The sequence below is a fragment of the Lissotriton helveticus genome, chromosome 12 (genome assembly GCF_964261635.1).
Source record: "Lissotriton helveticus chromosome 12, aLisHel1.1, whole genome shotgun sequence".
Classification (NCBI taxonomy): domain Eukaryota; kingdom Metazoa; phylum Chordata; class Amphibia; order Caudata; family Salamandridae; genus Lissotriton; species Lissotriton helveticus.
This window is the reverse complement of record NC_136073.1, coordinates 561313538-561338257: the sequence shown is the minus strand read 5'-3', so window position 1 is coordinate 561338257 and position 24720 is coordinate 561313538. Positions and strand designations below refer to the sequence as shown.

The 24720-nt window shown below is 46.6% G+C and overlaps 1 long non-coding RNA gene across 1 annotated transcript in view; it reads left to right on the top strand.

Annotated features, from left to right (window-relative positions):
• The first annotated feature begins 11953 nt into the window (after positions 1 to 11953).
• LOC144798395 (uncharacterized) overlaps positions 11954 to 24720 on the top strand; it is a 35326-nt gene continuing 22559 nt past the window's right edge. Inside the window, exon 1 of the long non-coding RNA XR_013603531.1 lies at positions 11954 to 14184. This is a non-coding gene — a long non-coding RNA (uncharacterized LOC144798395). The remainder of the gene's footprint in view (positions 14185 to 24720) is intronic.

The following is a 24720-nucleotide window of genomic DNA, read 5'->3' as shown; positions in this document are numbered from 1 at the left end:
CTGCTATGAGGTTGCAATATTCTCACCATATCCCTATTATTTATATGTATTATGATCGTTTCTATGACCTTGATTATGATTGGGCACAGAGGGGGAGCAGCTGTAACCGTTACATAACATTTCCCTAATATGCAATATTTACCAGAAGCATTAACCTCATTGGCCCAAGTTGACACTCATAAAATTGGAAATTACATGCTTACGTCACCTAGTCCTGCATGTATCAGAGTTTATCCGCATGTTTTACCCAGATAAATTACAGGCTCTACAGTGATAATTGCATTACTCATAAATCTGACTGTTGTTGCACAGGGCTACAAATGTAGCCCCTTACTGGTAATCGTTTCCTCCCACTCTTTTTACCCCCCAGGATAGTCATACTAGCACAATGTTCTTCTTTACCTGGATTGTAACACTATCACTCTTCCCACTCTGCCCACTGCTTTCCACATTATCAGTAAGTTCATATTCTGCAATCGGATTGGCACATGATCCAAACTCCCTATCTTCATCTGAATTGTCACTTTTGTATGTTTTGCCAGGTCATCACACTCCACTGAGCTTCTATTGTGCTCCTGAGATGCAATTTTCTTTTCCTTGTGTTCAGTCTTCACACATGTTATCACTAAATTTACATTCTGCCCCCATGTGTTTGCATTCTGCTTCTAAGTATGTGATATTGTTGCATAGTCCCCATGTGGTTTCTGTCTGGATGGCTGCACTGTTGCTCTTTTCATAATAATTTTGGGGCTGCATGGTTTTGTTGTGTGTGTTTCTGTGTACATCACGGCCACTGTCAAGGCCTCCTGTTTTTTTCTGAGCACTGATATCACACCACACTATTTAAGCATTGCTGTATGTGTTCTCCGGTTCTTCTGTCCACATTTAATTTCGTCATTACAGAGGTTGTTAGCTGACTTTTGTTTACCGTTATCTTCTTAAAGTCACTGCAGACGTCAGACGTGGATACTGCATTTAAATTTATATTACTGCATTAAAGTCTCTCACTGTTTTCTTTGCAGTTCCTGGGGACTATCCTAAAACAAGCCTCATACAGAGAATGGAATGTCTCTTTTATGGAAAGAACTCACCGTACAGATTGACATTTTTGCCCATCATGAGAATGAGGAGGTTAGTGCTCTCAAGGGTCAGTACTGAACCATTGGGGAAGTCAATTTAACACAAAGTCGGAGAAGGATAGAAGTGTGTAGTCCAATTGAACTGTGATTAGTAAAGTACATTTTTATAATATGGGTACACAGTATTGGGCTTAGCCAGTTGGGAAAATCAGGGATGGTTCTCCCACTCCCTGGAAGGACTAACCTACTAAGAATCAGATGGAGATGAACTCCCTGAGGTAATCCTCTCCTCCTGAATCATTAAAAGCCACCACATGTCAGGGATATACTCATTTTCCTAATGGATCTCCTTCAGGCAATAGGTAGTCTTCATGTTAGAGGCAATCCCCATTTGGGGTATGTGAGGCCATTTTCATGCAAAAAGCAGTGGAGGTATTGTTCCTATCAAAAAGCAAAGAAGAAAGGAAGGCGGGCAAAGAAGGGGGACTATTTCTTGGTGCCCTCACACATTAGTGAGGATGTCATGCTTCATAGTGGGCTTGCTTCTCGTAGGTCCGGCGCTGTAATGCCCTATGGGCCCCACGAAGGGTCACTTTAGCAGAGATTTTTTTTTTTTTGCTGTCTGATGAGAAGTGCTTGTGTAAGGGCATTTTGAATGTGAGTGGTGGAGTAAATGTGTACAGTGAAGTGAAGTGAGACTAAAACTATCTAAGAGATACCGAACTGAACTTTAATGTGATGGTTCCCTTGGAAGGATTAAAAAAATATAATTTGGTTAGGGCTACTACAGGGGCGTGATGTACCCAAGTATACCAAATCTGTGAGTGTGGTCAGGTAGACATGTTTCACGCCCAATGGCCTAAAAAGGTTCCACAATGATTGGTCAGGACCAAAAATATGGGGGATAGTCCTACCCCACACCTAAGACATGATATGCTGCTAAGGTATTCCTTTAGAAGAAAATACCTGGTTCAAAATGTTTAGACTTGATCATCCAACCTAGAAAAGAAATCAAAAAATAAAGAAAACACTCAGTAGACAAATTTGTGTATGTTTGGTTGAATGCGTCACCAGAATCGCTTTTCCAACTCACTGTATCATAGTGTCTCTAAAGGTAGACACTATTTTTGGCGCTGATCAGTCACCACAATGTGAAATAAGCGAAAAACACACAAGTACATATAATATAACAGAACAGACAAGTGATCATACATGGAACAGACTAAATAAACCCATCTGTGTTTGTGTTACTCAGCGTATCATAAGTGATTGGTTGTCCTCAATTGTGAATGACGAGGTCTTACCCTTTGGATCAATTAATTATGCCCAATAGGTCAAAAGTAGAGGGTAGTGCTCAGCTGCTAACTGTGGAAAGAGCTATGATGGTCAGTAAAAAGAAACAGTAAATCAAGTTAACCCAAATGACTTAGTGTTAAAAGCAAAAGAAAAAACAGAGAGTTTTCAAGAGCAGCAACCATACTCACATGGTTTCTGCATGGAGAGCACAAGAGACCTACCCTCCTCTGCTCGCCTGGCTCGAGACTGAGCAGAGGAGAAGACCTGTCATTGAAGGTACGGTCAATTGGAGCAATTGTTCTCAGGTGTGGTGTGGCAGCAGCTGGAAGGGGTGATGACATAGTGGGCAATGAGGAGAGTAGAGAAGAGGAGGGGAGGGGTGAGCTTGAGCCAAAAGGAGTGAGCCCCTCACGTGCTGATGTAACAGAGGTAACATCCCTCAGTTGCGCCCATCTCAGAGTGTGCAGTGGTTAAACGCTGGGCATCCCAAAGTCAACCATGGTTTTTGTAAGGTGGCGTCTAAGTAGTAAACTAAGACAGTTGAATGTTTTGTTAATCAAAGGTGATGGTAAGAGAAAAGTATGGTAAACTTAAGTGCTCTCGCATATACAGTGATAGAGAGCAAATCAGGTGCACATAACTCCCAGCCATCCCTCATGGTGAAATCTAGGCATATTGGCATCTGTGTTCATGTTGGAAATCTAGGCCACCTCATGTAATAAGTAACACGGGGTGGCCAAGTGGTCTATTCCCAATGGATTAGGATGCTTGGAGGGCACTATTGGGAAATGTCGAATGAGGAGAAGAGGGAAGAGAAGAGGTAGGCTGGAGCAAATAGGAGCAAGCCCCTCATGTACTTGTGTAGCAAAAGTATCATCCCTCAGTGGTGGCCATCTTGGAGTGTGTAGCGGTCAAATGCAGGCCGGCCCAAAGTTGTCAATGATATTAGTAAGGCGGCATCTAAAACTGTAGACTAAGACAGTTAAATGTTTTTTTATTGGAGGGTACCACCTCATTGGTATCAACAGAATCATTTGTGTTACTGAAGAAGAGACCAATTCCAAGTCGCAAAATGCTTATCATAAGCACTGCTTAGTGTGGTGTCTGGGACTCCATAGCAGGGCTTTCCATATGTGACACAGTGTCAATGGTGATATGGTATATCAGGTCCCATGTATGAAGAGAATGTCAATCCAGTCATATTAAGAGAGTATCTGATTTCACAGGGGACTGAACTACACCTAGCACTAGAGGATTTCATCATTCAGACCTTTGCTGTTGGTGGAGAGGCAGAAAATCCATCCTTGCTCCCTTCTGAAAAGGTTTAAAGGGCTCCATGAATTAGTAGCTTCCAAAATTATCTGCCAAAGGTCATCTGGAGAGTGGTTGAAGTTGCAAAAGTGATGGCACATTTTTGTAGTACCTGCAGCATATGTTGCTCCAGTGCTCCATTATTCTTGGTTCGATAGCGCTCGTGGTCATTCCCGCGTAATGAAGGCCACAAAGGCAGGTGATCAGGTAACCACAGTTTTTTGTATTGCAGTTACAGTGACTTTTCTGTTTCCAGGTGTATTGGGGATCCAACCTGACCTCTTAGGAATGTGGGCAAACCCTGTAGGACCCACACGGATAGTGCCCTGTGATAGATGGTAAGGTCCACAAGGTGTTCTGCATGTAGGACTGTTGTATATGTGGTCTGGTGTTTACCAGGAGGTCTTTCAGTTTCTGGGTACACTTAAAAGTGAATCATGGCTGTGAAATCTCAAGGGGCCCAGTGCGTCATCACTCCTTCCCACGGTCGCATGCACCCCACCCAAGGACAATCACTACAATTAGCTGCACCTTAAAAGACGGGTCTTCTCCCCTCCTCAGTCTCAATCCAGATGAACAGAGGATGGTAGGTCTCTTGCGCTCTCTTCACAGAGACCACATGAGTATGGTTGCATCTCTTGAAAACTCTCTGTTTTTCTTTTTTGTCCACCCCAAGGCAATTTGGGTCCCCTTGATTTGCTGTTTCTTTACGTTAACTATCATTGTTCTTTCTACAGTTAGCAGCTGAGTGATACACTCTGCTTTTGACCTATGGGGCACTGATCCAGAGGGTAATACCCTTCACTTACTACTGAGGACAATTTGTGATGCACTGTGTAACATCAACACAGATTAGCTTTATGTTATCTGTTACACGTATGACCACCTGCCTGTTCTGTTATATTGCATGTACTAGTGTATTTTTCACTTCTTTCACATTGTGGCGACTGTTCAGCCATAACAATAGCATGCGCATACAGTGTGTTGGAAAAGCGATCCTGGAGACACCTTGGCCCATACATGCAAAACATTTGTTTACTGTGTGTTTTCTTCATTTTCTCATTTATTTTCTAAGTTGGATGATCAATTTTAAACTTTTTGAACAAGGTATTTTCTTTTAGGCAAATACATACACTTTATATCACATCTTAGATGTGGGGTAAGGTTAGCTCTCCTTTTTGTAGGTCCTGAAGAAGTGCTACGGATACTTTTTGCGCCATCAGGCAAGAAACACGTTGACCTGACCACATTCACAGATTTAGGCTACTTGGATACATCACGTCCCTGTAGTCGCTCATACCAAATTATGTTTTTTTAATACTGCCAAGGAAACCATCAGTTTAAAGTCCAGTTGAATACCTCCAAGACTGTTTTAGTCTCTCTTCATTTCACTTTACACATTCACTCCAACTCACACATTCAAAACGCCCTCACACTGGGTCTTTCCTCAGATGGCAAAAATAAAAAAATCTCCACTAAAGCGACCCTTCATAGGGCACATTGGGCATTGCAGTGCCAGCCCTATGAGGAACACCCCTGATGATGAAACATTACATGTTCATGAATTTGTGAAGTCACCAAGAAAAAATCCTTAGGATTCCCACTTCTTTGTCCACCTTTCTTTCTTCTTTGCCTTCTGCTGTGGAGAGGTGTGGCTCACTGGTTAGAGGCGGCAGACTTGTAAGCAGAGAACGGTCCGGGACCAGGGTTCAATTCCCGACGCGGCAGGGTCTTGGACCAGGGTCAACGGACTCGATATTTCTCGCCTCAGTGCCTACTCTAACCAGGGAACACACTCGGTAACTCTGGGCATTAAGCTTGCCTCATCTCTACAACGGCCCCCAACAGACGCCGGGGATGCCTGGTTTCACCCTGGAGATACCCAGAAAGGGAGCATCTCACAGTGAAAACCAGGACGGGTTCCCCAGCGGTCTACAGTGCCAGGACACTCGGGTAGAGTAACAGTGCGCTTTACAAGTATCCCACATTTACATTTACTTTCTGAAAGGAACAGTACCTCCACTGGTTTTTGCATTAGCACTTTAGGAGCCTAGGTGCTGGACCTTCATTGGCTCCCATTACCCCTCATTTCCTTGTTTTGAGTCATATTCAGGGCCATATACGAATCTCTACAATGTCCAGAAAATGTAACTATACTATACATAACATAACAAACATTTTACTCAACTCATTAAGTGCTATTTGAAAGTGGGAGACAAAGATGTGTGTAGAGTGAATCAAAAATGAATATTCCAATATAAGTAAGACTTTCATAGAGTGGGCAGGAGATGCTGTTTATTCTTAACTCAGACTGTCTTCAATTCACTCCCATATTAGGGTTTTATTTTCCAGTGCCTAGGTAAGTGCATGGCAAGCTGTGATGATAGTGCACTGATCTTACCCTTCCTTCGAAGCATGTTCGAATCTACTAGGTTCATTGCTACACCTCACCATGCAGTAAGTATCAAGTGCATTTCCTACAATTATCATAGATCTATTTTCCTATGGTATTTCTGTACGACCAGAACAAAAACAAGTTGAGAAGGTAGTCATATGGGGCTGTGGAGCATCTGGATGTACATTGTCCGGGTGTGTAACTTCATTAATAGAGCTTGATGGTAAATTATTGATGTCAGTGGAAATATTCCTCACTCAGTATTTCCTCTCTCCTAAAAGTGTGATTTTGTACTCCATGCATAGCCAAATTATATTAGAGTGCAAAACCCTCTACAGAGTAGATGAGGACTAAGTTAGCAGAAACTAAATGTAGAGCTCCTTTTTTCAGGTGCATAATAATGTATTTCATCAGGGCTAGTTAGGAGCCTCTTTAGGTGATCTCTCTTGATAGAAGCTAGTGTTTGAACAAGATGAATCAAGTTTAATCAATGTAGCAGATAAAGCGGTAAAAGACATAAAGCTATGTGAAGGCTTTGAAATGACTCTCTCAGAGAGGCCTTCAAAATAGACAACAGAACTGTCTGTTTCTACTTGTTGTTAGAAGTTGGATTTTTCAAGGAATGAAGGACAGAACAGAATCTGGTGTAATCCCTGCACAGTAGACAAGAGGACGAAAGGATAAGCACCCATTCTAAAGAAATCGCACTCCTTTGTTGCAAAGAAGGCATGTGTATTGAATTGTCCTTGCAGTTCCTTTATGTGACACACCAGAGAGAACAAAGGGACAGAAAACAAATAGTGACTGAACTCTCATGTTATTGTCCAAATATGCTTTTTCAGTAGCATGGTAAAGGCCCTCCATCATAGCTGTAAAAGGGTATCCTTAAATCATGCTTTCTGGCCACTGAATATATTTGCTTTAGGGGGCGTGGCTACGCAGGCGAACGAAATGGCCGCCTGACTGTAGAGCTCCGCCGGGCGAGAGAGGAACGGGGCCGTTCGCATGAGATCCGGCACTGCGCGAGGGTCGAAATATGCCTGCAACTGACCCCTGACGCCGCCTGATGCAGCCTGCCTAGTCTGGAGGAAGGGGGACGGAGAAGACGGGCGGAACAGCTGAGGGGTGCTGAGGCCGACTGGGCCTCGCGGGCCGTTACGTTGCAGCGCCGGAGCGCCTGGTGAGTCTGCCTGATTGCCTTCTTGTTGTCCCCTTCGGCCTTGGGGTCGCCGTTGTGCTCTCCCGGGTCCGCTGTTCGGCCCCGGTGGTGTCCGTTGTTGGAGGCGCGGCCCCTCGGTACGCGACCGGCACTTGCCGCCTGGTCCGGCCTTGGGAGCCGGGGCCTCGGTTTTCGGGGACTGCCCGGGAAGTGTGGCGGCGGGCGGGGGGTGCGGTCGGCGGGCTCCGAGGTTGGGGGGTGATTGGCGGGGGGTGCGGCCGGCGGGCTCCTAGGCACGCTACGGTCGGCTACGCTCCGCTGCACCCGGTGGGCGCACGTCACCTCTGCCCCCACCGTTAACGTGCACCCCAGACCCGCGCCTGTCCCCCTGCAGACCCAGAACTTGCACACTCTCCTGATCTCCTGCTAATGTGGCTGGCCATGAGTATCGAACGCCTGTGCACCTTTACAAGACCGGCGCTGGCTGCATAACCTGAGTGACTTCGCCCATTTGTGCTGCTGAGGCCTCGAGGACCTGCACACCTGGTCCCCACACTACGCCATCATTTGCTACCTGTCTCGGCGGGGCCCTGGACCTGCCGACTGCTGCTCAGTGATCGCCGCGGCCATCTGCCGGCCCTACCTACTACGCAGGGCCTCTGACGCTTTGCTCCAGCCGGGTTAATACCCCGTCGACCTGCGTTCCTCTGCCTTGGCGTCTCTGAGGCTCCTGCGGTGCGACTCAGCCCTAGTACGGGGAAGTATCGGGAACCCCTGATCCTCTGTTCCTGACCTGAACGCCCTGCTGTCGGGGTGCCCTGTCGCTGTGCTCGACTTTCTGGCTGGTCGCAGTTGTCGTTGGGTCCTGTGACACTGGTGCTTTGCCCGCCATCACTCCCAACATGGTTAAGAAAGATGTTACCCAGAAGAGACTTACCTTCAGTTCAGCGCCCGTCCGTGCATCTGCGGCTTCGCCTGCTGCTGAGGCGGACACCGGGGGCCAGGCGGCGACGAAGGACACCGCTGGTATGGTCGCGGAGATGATGGGTGAGATGCGGGCTGGATTCAAGGCCTTGGACTCTCGCTTCGATACCCTCGAAAAGAAAATGGCGGACATGGGCGCGACGATTCAGCTGCACGATAGGCGCCTGGACCTGGCGGAATCCAGAGTCTCCGACATTGAGGATGGAGCTGCGTCGACGCTGAAGAGGTTGGAGCGTGTGGAAAAGATCCTTAAAGACGTCGCAATTAAGAACGAGGATTTAGAAGCGCGCAGTAGGCGCAATAATATCCGGATAATTGGTGTGGCGGAGACGACAGCAACCGGACGCTTTGACACTTTTGTGGAACACCTCCTAATCGAACTTTTTGGCCGAGACACGTTTACAACTGGCTTCGTGGTGGAGCGCGCACACAGATCGCTGGGGCCCCGGCCTAACCCGGGCCTGCCGCCCCGACCCATTATAGCCAGACTCATGAACTTCAGGGACAGAGACGCGGCGCTGAAAGCTGCCAGAGAGGCGGGCGAAGTTAGGTGGCAAGGCGACGTGCTCTCTTTCTACCCGGACTTCACAATCATGGTCCAAGATGCGCGCCGTAAGTACACTGGTGTCAAGGCTGCTTTGCGCAAACTGGGGTTACGCTATGGGATGCTGTATCCTGCCAGGCTCAGAGTAGACGTGGATGGCAGGTTTCGCATTTTTGATTCCCCTGCGGAGGCACAGGAATTTTGTCGAGCCTACAAAAACAGAGGGTCGCCACGAAACTCAGGTGATGCACAACGATCTCCGCCACACACTGACTCGCAGGCTAGTGCTGACCTGTTTACTGAAACCGGACAAGGTTGACTTGTCTCAGCCCCATCCTTTTCATGACAGGCTATTTACCTCAGTATTATGCATCTGACAATGCTGTTAATTTTTTGCAGTGCTTTCTGTAATTGCTGAGAATGGAATGTTGCCCCGTTTGTGGTTCTCGCATGGCGGAGCGTCGCCTACCCCCATGGCACGAGCCGTAATGTACTTTTCTCTTATATTGTCTTTATTTTACAGGTACATTGTTGGAAAACTGTTATTGTTTGTTGCTCTTGGTTATTTTCGTGAGGGTGGGAAAAGCCTCCTAGGGCTTCAGGAGTGGCTGGGTGGTGGGTGGTTGGGGTGGGTTGGTTTCTGCTTTGGTTCTGTTATTTGTACACACGCACTGTTTTTCTCTTTGGATGATGCCTGTTTTGTGGGAGGGAGGCGGTGGTTTTGCACACACATGTTTTACTATGATTCCATCGGGTTTGAATGGCTAAGATAGGGCAGCAGTCTGGTCCTTCCAGACTTACCTTCATGTCTTGGAATGTCCGGGGTTTAAATGACACGAGGAAGAGACGGCAAGTTCTAAATTACGCAGCGCGACACGGGGTGGATGTATTGTTTCTGCAGGAGACACACCTGGTGGGAGCTGACTCTTCCTCCTTTGCAAAGGGCTGGGGCACACACAGATTTTTTTCTAGCTATAGCAGATATGCCAGGGGGGTGGCGGTATTGGTACATAGACGCGTCCCATTTGTGCACTCAGACAGTATATTTGATGTAGATGGCAGGTATGTTGTAGTTACAGGGATACTTTTGGGCTTCAAGATCACCTTTGTTGGAATATATGGCCCCAATTCAGACTCCCCTGCCTTCTTCCAGGGTCTCCAGGATGTTCTGCTGCGACTGGACACTGATATGATAGTAATGGGGGGCGACTTTAACCTGCTGATGAACCCTACCAGGGACAGCACCTCCTCTTCCCCAGACTGTAAGCCCCGCTCGCACGCTGTGCTGGCGGATATGTGCGCGCACTACCCACTGATTGACATTGAGGCCCGTTTGCACTCCAGCACACCCACCTACACCCATCACTCGGGATACCACAACACTAGCACCAGAATAGACTATTGGCTCCTTTCCCCAGGGGTGGCCGGTTGGGTGAGAGACCATTCGACGCTCCCACGCACGCTGTCTGATCACTCTCCCATTGTATTGACCCTGCTGATCCCCAGGTTGGGAGGGTATGAGAGACAATGGCGCTTTCCTGGCAAGGCGTTATCTGATCCGGTCTTCAAAGAAGACATTCGTACTGCCATAGAGGAGTATTTTGAATTTAACGAGGGCTCGGTGGACACTTGGGCTACATTGTGGGAGGGTTTCAAGGCCACCATTAGAGGGGTTTGCATCAACAAACATGTAGGGGCTTTGCGCGAGATCCGTGCCTCCCTGACCCGTATTGAGACGGATATTGCCGCGCTGGACGTGGACACGCACACTGACGCTGACGGTAGGGTAGAGGCGAAAAGACTAGAGCTACTGCAAGAGTTCAGAGACACTGCTGATAGGGAACTGACATATCTCTGCACACAACACTCAGCTAGACACTATGGTGAAGGTGACAGGCCTGGCAAGCTCTTGGCCCACTTGCTCCGTCCCCCCCGCCAGGCTTCATACATCTCTGACTTGGTAGATGATCTAGGTGTTCGTCATCAGACCACCCCCGCCATTTGCGATGCCTTCCTATCCTACTACAAGGAATTGTACACCTCAAGTCTGACGACTGACTGTCGCGACCCTGGCCCCTATATCAACGAAATCTCGATGGTGTTCCTAGAGAAACATATGCAAGAATTTCTGGCGATGCCTATCGACCAGGACAGCGTTGTGGAAGCCATTGATGCGTTAAGGGGCTCCTCGGCGCCGGGTCTGGATGGCTTTTCGGCCGACTTTTATAAGGAGTACAAGGTGGAACTGGTGCCCCGCCTGATCGAGATGTATGCGGAGGCGCTCCAGACGGGGATTCTGCCGCCCACGCTGCGAGAGGCAGTCATCATTTTACTTCCTAAACCGGGTCGGGACCCCGCTAGGTGTGGATCCTACAGGCCCCTTTCCCTACTCAATCTTGACTATAAGATTTTGGAGAAAGTCCTGGCAACTCGACTGTCTTTACTTATGGAATCTATTATTTCGCCAGCCCAGTCTGGATTCGTCCCCCATAGATCCACCTCCTTTAATTTGCGAACGCTGTTTTCTGTGCTTCACAGGATTGACCCGGATACACCGGCGGCTGCGGTGTTTTTAGACGCCGAGAAGGCATTTGACTTCTTAGAATGGTCGTTTTTTCTGTCCGTCATGAATCGGATGGGCATGCCATCATTGTTTGTCTCCACGGTTGAGCTGCTTTATACCGCCCCCAGAGCACGACTGCGCCTTAATGGCACGCTCTCTGATAGCTTCCCACTTTCCCGGGGAACCAGACAGGGATGCCCCCTGTCCCCCCTCCTGTATATTCTGGCCATGGACCCTTTGGTACGACACTTTCAGGAGCGCCACTTGCACCGCGGACTCCAGTTTCGGACAGGTCCATTACTCATCTCCCTCTACGCAGATGATACCATTCTATATGTCAGGTATCCGGAGACCAACCTGTCGCCCTTGCTGCTTGAGGTGGAACGCTTTGGGAAATACTCCGGCCTTCGTATTAATTGGCACAAATCTGACATCTTTCCGCTCACCCCCTCCACTGCCCGCTGGGACTGCCCGTTCCCGCTTGAGTGGAATACTGATTCGGTGAAATATCTGGGTATCCACATTCATCTAGATACGGTATCCATGATCCGTCTCAATTACGGCCAGGCGTTAGACTTTCTGGAGGATAATATTGCGCGCTGGATTCGCCTCCCTCTCTCGATGGCCGGCCGTATCGCCATAATTAAAATGCTTATACTTCCCCGTTTTTTGTATTTATTTAATAACATACCGATCCCGCTCACTCAAATCTTTTTCACCCAACTACGCTCATTGTTGTTGCGTTTAGTGTGGGGGGACAGGAACCCTCGAGTTTCTTGGCGCATCCTAACGCTGCCTTATGAACGGGGTGGCTTTGGAGTGCCAGACTTTTATATTTATTACCTAGCCGCGCAGTGCGCCTATGCGCATCCCTGGTTCCATCCGGACGCTCGGATCCCATATCTGAAACCTGAAGCGGACCTGGTACTACCACTTGCCCTCAATTCGATATTGCCCAAAGGCTTACCCCGAGACCCACTTGACATACAAACGGTGTCCACTACCTCGTGGGCCTGGATGCAGATCCGTAGACTGCTCCAGTTGGACGTACTGTACTCCCCGGCTCTTCCATTGCCTAACCCACACTGGCTCCCCATCACCGCGGAGGCCGTGGTCCGCAGAACGTTGTCCTAATAACAGCTAGCCACAATAGGCGATCTGTTCCCAGACGGACATGTTTTTTCCGTGTCCGAGGATCCACGATTTACGGACCGGTCGTTTATGGACTCCTTTGTCCTGACTAGGCTGAGGTCCATGCTTAGAGCACAGTTTCCCTCGTTCCCACTCCCGCCGGATGACATGGCAGCGCTGACTTTCCTACTCCAGTCACAAACGGGAGCCCACATGGTCTCCAGGTTATATGGACTCTGTGTGGCTGCCCTTCCTGCTGCGGATGCAAAAGTTCGTGCGGCTTGGGAAATTAATCTGGGTGGCCCTATCACGGACGCCCAATGGGCTGCCTGTTGCCGCTCCACTAAAGAGGTATCTGTCAACAGTAGGCATAAGCTAATTCATTTTAAATTTTTGAGGCACCTATACTTCACGCCGGCGCTGGCCCACAGAATCGACCCGGCCAGACCTCATCACTGCCCTAAATGCAAGGCTCCACATGCCGATTTTGCACATCTCACATGGACCTGTCCGAAACTACACACCTACTGGCTACAGGTACATCACATCTTGGGCGACATTTTAGAATGCGAACTGCAACACAAGCCGGAGATTGCACTGCTTGGCTATGTCGCTGAGTTCCCCCGGACCACGCGTAAGCTTGCTGCCATAGGTTTCTTGCTGGCGAAAAGGGAAATTGCTTTACTTTGGGGGTCCAGGCGAATTCCTGATTCCAAGACTTGGATGCGCAGCCTTGCCCAATGCAATACCAACAGTGTGGAATACTCCACGCAGATCCCAACAGCTTCCCGCCCTATCGACATCTGGGGCCCATATCGACAGTATATTGGCAGGATTACACGGGATACACGCTCCCCAGCTGCAAGCTCTATTGTCCCGGAAGGGGTGGGCTAGGCGGTTTTGGTTCAACTGGCGCGCGCTGCCTAGTGTGTTCTACCAGGCTTAGCATATACACACTATTGGAAAGAGGTATGCGTGGGCTGCTGATTTTAGAATGTATGCTGGATGGGGCCGAGCAGTTTCCCTACTCTGTTTCCCTGTGCGCCTTGCCCCGGTTGGAGTGGTCGCTTCACCCTGGTCTTCATTTGTCGTTTTACCTGCCCTTGTCTGCCTATGCCAATGTTAACGCCATCTTGCTTGTAAATTGATGTGTTGCTTGCCGCTCTCTCTATCACGAAGGCTCATTCGTTTTCGTTGTGTTTGAAAAAGGTTATATCTCTTTGCGTCACCTCTCCACGTGTGCGATTTTCTTTCAGATTTGGAAAAGTGAAAATAAGACTTTAGAATGTGTTACAATGCTTGTAATGTTATTGGTCTAGTCCTCCATTTACTTATTTTGTATAATGATCACTGATGTTCTTATTGTAAGCAGTTTCATGTGTAAATGTATGCTTGCACGGACCAATCTGATGCTAATAAAGAGATTTTAAAAAATATATATATATATATATTTGCTTTACGAGTTGACAATCTTTCACCAATACCAGCTGTAAACACTGGATGTGAAATCAAGAACCAGCTTTATCCTTTCTTTCTAATGTGAAATCTCTTGTACTAAATGTCTGTGTTTGGTTATTGTCTATTTTCTCCCTGAGGCTTTGAGTTGTCTTTCACTATTTGCAGGGCATAGTAATTGGTTTCCAAACTTGTGCCAAGGTTCATCTTTTCGCATGCCGGCAGGTACTTGAAGCGTACAAGGGTTGTCTTTCTGCTATTGAGCTGGTAAGAACCATGCATCTATTTCTGACTCATATTTCAAACTTTCCTCAGCAGCGGCAGTTCACATTTATTAAATGTATTTTACAATTAAATAAAAGTTTACGAGAAAGAAAAACTAAAATATGTCTAAAGACATAGGCAGTCTACAATTCCGAAAACAAAAATGTATCAATAAATGGCCAGTGCAGCCTCCATGCCTCATGTGTATATAACATGTGTTGAAGAAATGTAGAAATTTGTTTAGAACATGTATTTTGAAGGGGCTTATGATACCGAATGCAACAATCTCTTAAATTTACCATAAAAACAAGTCATTCAACCTTTACTTTCTCCTTTGATTTACTCATGACTTCAGAAGTAATAGAGCACCGACGGAAAGGCCACCCTCCAAGACAACTTACATTTAGGAATGTGGGTGTTCAATACAAGACCGGGTCTAAGACCAGGCCCTGGACTCAAGGGAGGAGCGGTACTTGATATCAAACAACAGGCCTGGGTAAAGGCTGTGCTCTGCAACTACAGAATACAGTTACATTGAGGAAAGGGACGCGGCTGAGTCCATATTCTATAGCACACAGCTTACTGTGTTCTAAACTCCTGCTGAAATGGTGACTGGCCCGGGCCAGGAGGCAACTGGCACCAGCACTGGTGTGTTGTGTTACAGGACTACCTCTCCTGTCTTTCAGCAAGGTGGATGGGCCTTCATGAGGCCAATGTGAACAACCCACTCTGACATATGGGTAAGGCAGTGTGATTGCATTGTATTTATTTATTTATTTATTTTATTGAATTTATATTGCGCACAGCTACCCGCAATGGGTTTCCCGGCGCCAGGGACAGACTGAAGAAAGAAATCAGGCAGGCGCAAAAAAGATCATGAAAGGAAGGAAATCAAAACAGAAAAGTCTTCAACTTTTTACGAAAGGCCAGAAGATTAGTTTCTGTTTTTAACGCCAGCGGGAGAGCATTCCACATCTTTGGCCCAAGATATGCGAATGAACGGCCTCCCATTTTTGTCAGTCGGATTCTTGGAATCATGAAATTACCATTATTAGATGACCTTAAAGAACGGCCAGGTAAATAAGGCTGGGCAAGGTTATGCAGGTAGGTAGGGGCAGAACCCTGACGGATCTTGAACAAAAAACACAGAGTTTTGAAGGTCACACGATCTGAAATTCTCAACCAGTGTAGGTCACGTAAGGGTTGCATTGCGGACGTTCTTCGTGGAACATTACGCAAGAGGCGAGCAGCTGAATTCTGTACCACTTGGAGTTTATAGATTGTTGCTTTATCCGCTCCAAGATAAAGCACGTTGCCATAGTCGATGCGAGACATCACAAGGACCTGTACGACAGTTCTTCGGGTGGACTCGGGCAGCATCCATAGGATCTTCTGCAGCCATCGTAAGGTGTTAAAACAGACTGCAGCGACCTTGGTCACCTGCTGCCTCATCGAAAGTTTGTCATCAAGCAAGACTCCGAGGTTACGAGCGACAGGCACAGGGGTAGGCAGAGGACCCCTGTCTCATGGCCAGTGTCTAGAGCCCCATAGATCTTTATGCTTGCCTAATATGATAACCTCCGTCTTCTCGCCGTTTAGCTTCAGCAGATGGTCTTGCATCCAAGCTGCAACGCGAGATAGGCCAACTTTAAGGGCAGAGACTACCTGAACCCTGCTGCTAGAAAGAGAGAACACGATCTGCGTGTCGTCTGCATATGAATATATGGACAGACCGGCGTCCTCTACGATGGAGGCAAGAGGTCGGATGTAAATATTAAACAACAACGGGCTTAATATAGACCATTGAGGGACGCCGTAAGCTGAAGAATGAATCGCAGATTCAGCCTTGTTTGAGAAAACCTGAAAGGTGCGCTCATTAAGAAATGAGGCCACCCAGGCAAGCGCAGATCCATCAACACCAAGGGAGCGGAGGGACTCCAAAAGAATGGGATGGGACACGGTATCGAATGCAGCGCTTAAATCAAGAAGAATAAGCGCAAAGGTCTCACCGCAATCGATACCGTGTCGGAGTCTCTCAGTCACCCCAAGGAGTGCGGATTCGGTGGAATAGTTAGCGCAAAAGCCTGATTGGGATGGATGGAGATATCCCACGTTTTCAACAAACTCATTAAGCTGGGTGTTGACATGGCGTTCCAATATTTTGGAACAAGCTGGCAGCAGGGATATAGGCCTGAAGTTGGCAAGGTTTGTGATGTCGGCACCAGATTTTTTGAGCAGAGGAACAACCATGGCATGTTTCCAGTCCTGTGCCACTCGAGATTCAATAAGAGAGATGTTTAATAGCCTCATTAAGAATCTCCGTGGTTCAAGGTCTAGTTGTTTTAGTATCTTCATAGGAACTGGGTCCCGAGGGGAGCCAGACCTGATACTATTTAGACAGGAAAGGAAAGAGGAGTCATCAAATGGTAACCAGTTATGAATAAATACAGTGGGAGAGAAAAAAACACTGCAGGGAGAGTCAGGTTGGGGGGACTCAATTGGCCGTGAAAAGGAGGCCAGAGATTGATGGATAACCTCAACCTTGGATATGAAAAAATCCGCAATGGCATTACATTGTGTGCCATTCAGAGCCGGCAAGGAGGGAATAGTGTCTGCTCCTGTGAGTTTCTTTACCGTGGCAAATAGAGTCAGAGGACTATTTTGCACTTGAATAATGGTAGAAGCGATGTAAGTGGCCTTGGCACGTTTGCAATTTGCATGGTAGACTTTCAACTCATCTTTATAAGTCACCTTGCAAAGGGCGGAATAAGAAATCCTCCACTTCCTCTCCAGGGCTTTGCATTTAGCACGTTGAATTTCAACTCATCAGAAAACCAGGGTGCAGGGGGGCGTAGGGATCTATACTTGCTACTAGAGCGGGGGGCAAGAGCAGTCACGGCATCTGTCAGCCAGCAAGAAATCGGAATGTTTAGATCCTGGTCTGTCTTAACAAAAGCCGGAATTGACTCAGTTAAACACAAATTAAAAGCAGCCATGTCGAGCCTATCCCATCGGTAGGACGATTTAATTTCCTCCACATGAACACTGGCCGAAAAAAGACCAGGAGGTAGCATAAAGTGTACCGCATAGTGATCAGACCAATGTAGCGGACGCGCCGATTGAGTACAATCAAACGAAAGAGTGGAAATAATAGGGTCCAAGAGGTGGCCTGCGATGTGGGTAGCCCCTGAATTACAAAGTTTGAGATTAAAAACCTCAAGATCAGATAAAAGAGATTTATTTAGGGGGTTATTAGCATCTTCTAAGTGGATGTTTAAATCACCGAGAATAGTGAAGTTGTTGGATTTCAATAGTGTTGCTGAAAGGCAATCAACAAGTGAGGGAATCCACGAAGCTGCATTCCCGGGTGGCCGATAAATTAGCAGACCGGAAAGCATCAATCGGGGGTTAATCCTTAGTTTAAATAATGCTGCCTCACTACCTGGAAGATGTACATGTTCCAGTTTACATTGATATATAGATTTAAAAATGATTGCGATTCCTCCACCACCTTTACCGGAGGGTCTATCCTGATGCAACGCAACATCTCGGTCAGGAATAATGCGTCAGGAGATTCATCACTTATGAAATCATAGATGTTTAATTTATTCTTAGGAAGCGATCTACAGTTTAAGCTCCAAAAATGGAGAGGAACTACGGATGAGGTACAGCCCTTAGAAGGCTTCCTTTTCCCCCGGTGATGTTTTATATTTAATTGCATCTTAGAGAGCTGCATTTTACCAGTGGAATAACCACAGCCAGCACATGTAAAGTAATGAGAGGGCAGAGTACATAAAGTGCAGGTAGTAGGGATGGAAGGTCGCAATGCATGTAGTGCCCTGGAGGTGTAATGTACGCGGTCATCCCGAGTTAACATACCTGAGAGCATGTTGGCAGAGGGCAGCCCGTCCTGCAGACCCATCCTCAGCGCGGACGGGCGCAGACGGGCAGGACTCTGGCACGACTCCGGCCACGCGAGGACACGCCCGCTGCGCGAACCCGCTGCGCTAAGGGAGGAGCTTGAAATAGGCGTCCCTCGCCGGCACCTGCGCACTGAAGCGCGCGTAGGGAGTGTCTCCAGCACAAACACCCACCCCGCTCTAAGATGGCGGCACCAGATTCCACCCACAGATCCCGGACCCGCCAAGCGGCGGTGAAATACAATTAAGATGCAGGTAAGGGGACTAAAATCAGGGTATAACAAAGTAAATCAAAGTAAATACGAAACAGGCTTTTAAAAACGATTCCAGGACGGTTCGCAAAGCGCTCCTGCAGCAAATGCGCTACCTGACTGAGGCGCAGGCGCAGAGAACCACTCAAATCCCCTATGCCTAGGACAAGGCCTGGGAGGATCATTGTATTTAGGGGCTGGGTGACACTGAGGCCAGGGTGGATTTAGGCAGCCGGGTAAGGCAATATTCACTGGATCATTGGTTTTGCAGGCCTTTTTCTTCGTGGCCTTCCTGCCGCCTTTAAGGTTGGGGAAGATGTGTGTGTGTGTGTGGGTGTGTGGGAATTAGAGTTAGGGTAAGGGTAATGGTACACATTAAAATTAGGTGTAGAGTAAGGTAAGCATAAAGGATAGAGATTGACTTCAGGTTGCGTATATTGTGCCAGTTACGGAACAGTTCTTGTTTAATGTTAGTCTTAGGAATAACTTTATGGCTAGAGTTGAAGTATGGGCATGATAAAGGGTTAGGGTAAAGAATATTGTTAAGCATACTTTGCTGGAATGAACTAGGTTCAGGTCTTTAAAAAGTGGTGGGTATATTATCCTCCTAGTGGTAGGGGGTTTGGGTTTCGGTTATAGTACATACACAGTAATGGGCAAGTGATAGTGATAGCATTATGGTTATGCATAGGATTTTGGATTTGTGTACCTTACATCAAGAATAAAATCCTGTAAAAACATTTTCCGATACTTATACAGCATTAACATTTGAAATATCAGTTTCTCACTTTTCTTTTTGTATTTTTCCCTCAATATTTCATTTCTAAATGTTAACCTAAATACCACTGGCAGGAGACAAGTGTCTTTTGAGCAGACAGGTGCACGAGGTAGTGCTGCCCAAAAGTTCTTTGACTCCATAATTCAGCTTTGAGTGAATAATTTATGTTGCCTGCACCACTTCAATTGTCTAGCACAGAAAAAGAATGGTGTTTAAACTTTATCATAACCAACAGGCATTACACATCCCTCACTTATTTCACAGTACATTGCATACCAGGGCAAGTGGAAGCTCCACTCCAATAAATGTGCCAATAGCTATGACAAAACATTTGTTTGTTAAGGCATGAAACCCATGAGCTGCACCCTTTAAATGAAATAAAAATAAGCTGCATACGTTTATAAATGTTATTAAGTGTGATGGATCGATATCTGAAATTTAGGTTTTAGTTTGAAGTTTAACAGTGTCCAGAAGCTGCATGAAGTCGTCACTAGATGGATGAAATTACTTTTTCCGACAGTTCAAAAATCCGCTTTCTGGAAAAGCTCTTAACTTACAAAAGTGGTTACTTCTTAGGTCTTTGCTCTAGACAACGCGCGTGCACCGCTCTAACCAAGACTGCTGGATCTACTACATGGGCTTCAGCCTGCCCATAGGCTTCCCTTTAGCTGCCCCAATCATCACTCTTCAATTTTTAAACTCCATTCGTCCGCAGCATGAATACATCATGCCGCTTCCTGTATTGAACCCCCCCTGAAGGCACCAGCCAATTACTTATGTGTTTACACAGCGGCCATTTTAGGTACCTATTTCGGGACTACTTTTTTCATTGGTTGGAACTACTGTGCAAGGTGCACTCTCTTGTTGATCTTGGAATTGCTTGTTTTTTTATTGTTATCTTGTGCTTTTATCTCAACACATTATTGGCTCAGGTTTGTTTTCCGTTTGTGGTGTTTCCGTTGTTCAGCAGGTGTCCCTTTCTGGCCGCTGCTTCATTGATCTAAGGGGTTCCGCAAAGAAATTGGAATTTCAACAGCACAATGCCTGTCGTATAAAAAGCTGTTTTTCTGTAGTGAGACCATAATTCTGACAGTGCCCAATGCTGCGTTGGCTAAAACACCACTTCTAAGTTATGAAAATCAAATAGGAGCGCTCAGTCAGATCACATTGGAAGCAAGCCTGCCTATAGGACATGGCAGTAAGACCATAGATGGGACCAAGCAAGATGTGGAAACTTGGGGTAAACGCTACAGAGGACTGCAGTCTTCTCTGCAGGTTTCGTCCTCACCCAGCAGAAACATTCAGTTTACGCGTATACTTTCTTTCTGCTTTCCTCCTTCTGACTCTACGCACATGTTCATGTTTAACAGCCTGACCACCGTAATAATAACAATAATTAATGTTTTAATTTATAGCTCATGTAACTGCATTTTTGTGGTTTCATAGCATTGCCGCACGTCTTGAAGATACTGTTTTTAACAACCCAGGCACAAATAAATATCACATAGGCCGAGGGCTTTAATTAGGCTAGGTCTTGCTGCAAAGCAAGTGCCTGGGACGGGTCCTTATTGGGCTCTCCATTTTTGCCCGCACCCTCCAGGCAGAAACCTCTGTTTTGTCTGATTCCTACCATACATTTTTACATGACAACGGTTCTGCAGGAAGAAATGCTTTGAGTGTGTAATTGAGGTATTGAAGCATATATTTTGTTAAAAGCCAAGATTGTTAAAAATAAGTTGTGCAGGAAAAAAGGTTTTGAGAGAAAGGCAAGGGCTTAGCTTGGATATCCTGCTTTAAACTCAGTAAAAACAGAAGATGGCCTATTTAAACTAACCTTTGCAAATCCTCCCTTTGATAACCAGCCCCCCATTGAGAGAGAAAAGACTTAAAAGGAAACAAATTATTTGAAAAGGGCATTGAAATGTTCATCTCAGATATAGCCAATGGAAATAAACACCATTGACAAAGCTGACAGCCTGGGCTTGTTGTATATGCCATGCAACTTGCTGTATTATATATCTGGGTGCAATCACAGAAGCTCCAAAATACTAGTGGGGAGGCACACTATACAGAAGCACATATTTTTAGCTTACATGTTTTAAAGCCACATCCGTAATCTTCTTTCCACGTCCCTTTGAGGGACCCACCAGGTTTTTCATACCACTTGAAGCCCTGCATATGCCTTTCATCGTAGGCCAGGGTTTATTTCATGAAGCATGCTAAAAACAGTAACTTGCTACATTTAACTTTTTTTCTTTCTGAGCGTGATGAGCTGCCAACTGTGGTAGAATTTTATGTTTATGGTAATTCAGCATTAGTCGTATCATGTTGGAAATTTGTATAACACGCCCTGGCAGCCGGGGCTGCCGCAAATTGCAGGGGTCTCTGTTTCAATTCTTTTGAGGCTAGTCTTGATAATTATTCTATGATTCTAACTCCTGTGGCCTTGCACCCCTCACACTGCAGTGGAATTGAAAGTGTGAGCATTTAATTGTCCCTTGTCACCGCCCACCTGGGCTCCGCATGTAGGGCATTTCATTGCACAGTGTGGCCCTCACTGAAGTGGTCTCCCACTCTGTGCACTGCCTGGTCAATAAAACATGAACATTGCCTATTTTTCTCAGAAAGTAAATGTAGGTCAAATGGTTGGTATGTGTATGGAAATGAGTGGTAAACTGTAAGGTACTACACAATAAACATTTTGGTAGCCGTCAAAGTCATTTTACACTCATTATCTGATCCGATGAAACCTGTTACATATGTTTCTTTTAGTATATTGACTAGCAGCTCGTCCCGACGTTGTCCGGGTATGAAACAGAATGTGTGCAATGTGTGTAATAGGCAAGGGAAATTTATTTTAAAATCTTGCGGTAGAGAACATTTTTAGCATGAAGTGTCACAATAGTTAAGGCATGTGTGTGCAGATACTGTGTGTACCTCGGAGTATGAAGTATTAGCAGACGTCTCTAGTGTGTATGTACTCCACTTCCGTAGGTAAGCTTGTGTGAAAGTGCATTCAGTTGTAAATTTCGTGTCCCCGCAGGCACGCTGAATCGCGTCATCCCCCGCTTGAGGCCCGGCTCCAGTTTTGTTTGGTGTTGTGCTTGTGGTGTAAAGTCGTTGATGCAGAGAGTTGATTGGGTGACAGCGCGTGCTGGAGACGCTGCGCGTGTGGGAAAGTGCAGTCAGTTCAAAGGTTAGTGTCCCAGCAGGCGCGCTTAGTCGCGTCATCCTCCGGCTGAGCCCGGCTCCAGCCCTGGTTGATGTTGTGCTCCTGGTGTCAATTCGTTTATGCAGAGAGTTGAGTGTGTGACAGCGCGCAGGAGACGCTGCAGTTAATGTACCCGCAGGCACGGTCCTTTATGCAGAGAGTTGACTGGCTGACAGCGCGCAGGATACTGTGCAGTTATTGTCCCCGCAGGCACGATCAGTCGCGTCTGTCCCCGCCTAAGTCCCGGCAATTCCCGCGCCCATTTGCCACGCCCCAAGGCACGCTTTTTTGGGGGATGTGCCGCGCGATTGTTGCCGGTTGTAGCGCCCATTGGCCACACCCTTTGCTGCTGCGCAATTGCAATTGCCGTGCCCATTGGCCTTGTTCACACCCCCAGCACACGCCCCCAGCACAACGCACACGTTTAAGGAACGTTTTTTTTTGTCGTCATGCCGCGCCCCGCCCACGCCCACAAGGGACTACTTTGCTGGTAAGGTTCTTTTACCTTTCAAATGTATATGGTGGGCATCTGTATAGCCTATGTCCTTCTGCTGCAACTGCCCTTTCCAATGCTGTATTGGGTGTTGTGATTGGTGCTGTGGTTCCTGAGATTACCCGCCGTAAAAGGTATGGGCTCTCTTTTTATAATATTAGTATAGATATAGATTATACCGTAATTGCATGTACATGTGATTTTTCTAGGATTACAATGGTGGGCATTCTTCCAAGGGCAGGATGACATATTGAACATTTAGTGACACACACATTTTCTACATCTACAAATCTGTCAACTGCCCCCACACCGTGGCCAAAACACACACATACATTTTCTTTGTTGGGCATCTACTACCACCAATTCATAAACTACAATGTCTGCTTGGTCATTCAATCTTGCTCTCTGTCTCACTTTGAGAACATGGAAGAGTACACATATGCGCTGGTACAGGCAAAGCATTGCAGCGCTATTTGGTATCTCTCTGATGGTCAACTATGCACCTGGATAAAGCCATGTTTTTTAGGCCTCAGCTCTAGACAGAGCATATGCGCTGTCTCAATCCGAGACATGGTGCATCTACTGGATGGGCTTTAGCCTGCCCATGGGCTTCGCATTTGCTGCCACCATCATCACTCTTCAGTTCTATCTCTCATCTCTCCCTCAGTCTCCCAGTACCCCCTCTCATCTTACAATACCGCTGATCTTTCTCATCCCTCCATCACGCTCCCTGTCTTCTCTCCATCCTGCCTGCTCACACCCGCTACCTTCCTGTACCTCCTCACGCTCTGCACTGGTCCACCTCTCATCTCCTCCCTATTATTGGTGCCCCTTCCACTTGTACCTCTAACTCTCTCTCTCTTACTCTCTCTCACTCCTCTCACTCTCTCATGCACTCTTCCCGCCTCTCTCATACGGTTCACTTGAGTTCTCAAGCACAGTTTATTACCATGCCTTTTCACAAATTTCTGTCCCTCAAACCCACACTCTCCTCTTTTTCTTTAAGTGTTTTACTTTTCTGCATACATATGTGCTCCCTCTTTATGCATCTATTGCCTGCTCTCCCCTTCTTTCTCACATACTATTTCTGCTCCTCTATCTCAAATTTCTGTCCCTCAAACCCACACTCTCCTCTTGTTCTTCACGTGTTTTCTGCATGCACATGTGCTCCCTCTTTTTGCTTCTGTGGCCTGCTCTCCCCTTCTTTCTCACATACTCTTTCTGCTCCTCTATCTCAAATTCAATCACCACTTCCTGTACAAACTACCTATCCCTCTATATCATCCATTTCTATCTATTTTGTGCAGCTCTCACCCCTATCTATTCACGATGCCACGCAATTCCACTACACAAATACACCACATAATTCCACCCCACACAATTTCACAACTAACAACTTGAATACAACTGACATAATTCCACTCCACACCTCATACACCCACTACACTCCAAACCAAAAAACATTGTCATTTACAACGTCTATAGCTCTAACCCTTGCAAAGTTGAGACCTATTGTAAAATCATGCAAGCTAATATACTTGAAGGTCTCTGCTCATTGGCTGGGGGTATGACAATGGTGATTAAGATGATCAGTGGCTAACAAAAGCAAGACAATGAAAGGCTGAGATTAGATGAATAGTTTAGAGAAATGCAAAAGCACCAAAAAAGTGGGAAGAAAGGTGTCTACTTCAACCAATAGTTGTCGAACCAGAAAAATGTAACATGATTCTTTTAGATTATGTCAGTCACAACAGCAGTCCCAGCTCTTGCTAGATTCTCTAACACACTACACTGGTATTGCATGTATGTATACATAGATATTTCTATAATCTGAACTTCAGAAATATTGGAGCGTTGATGGATGGGCCAGCCCATCAAATAATGAT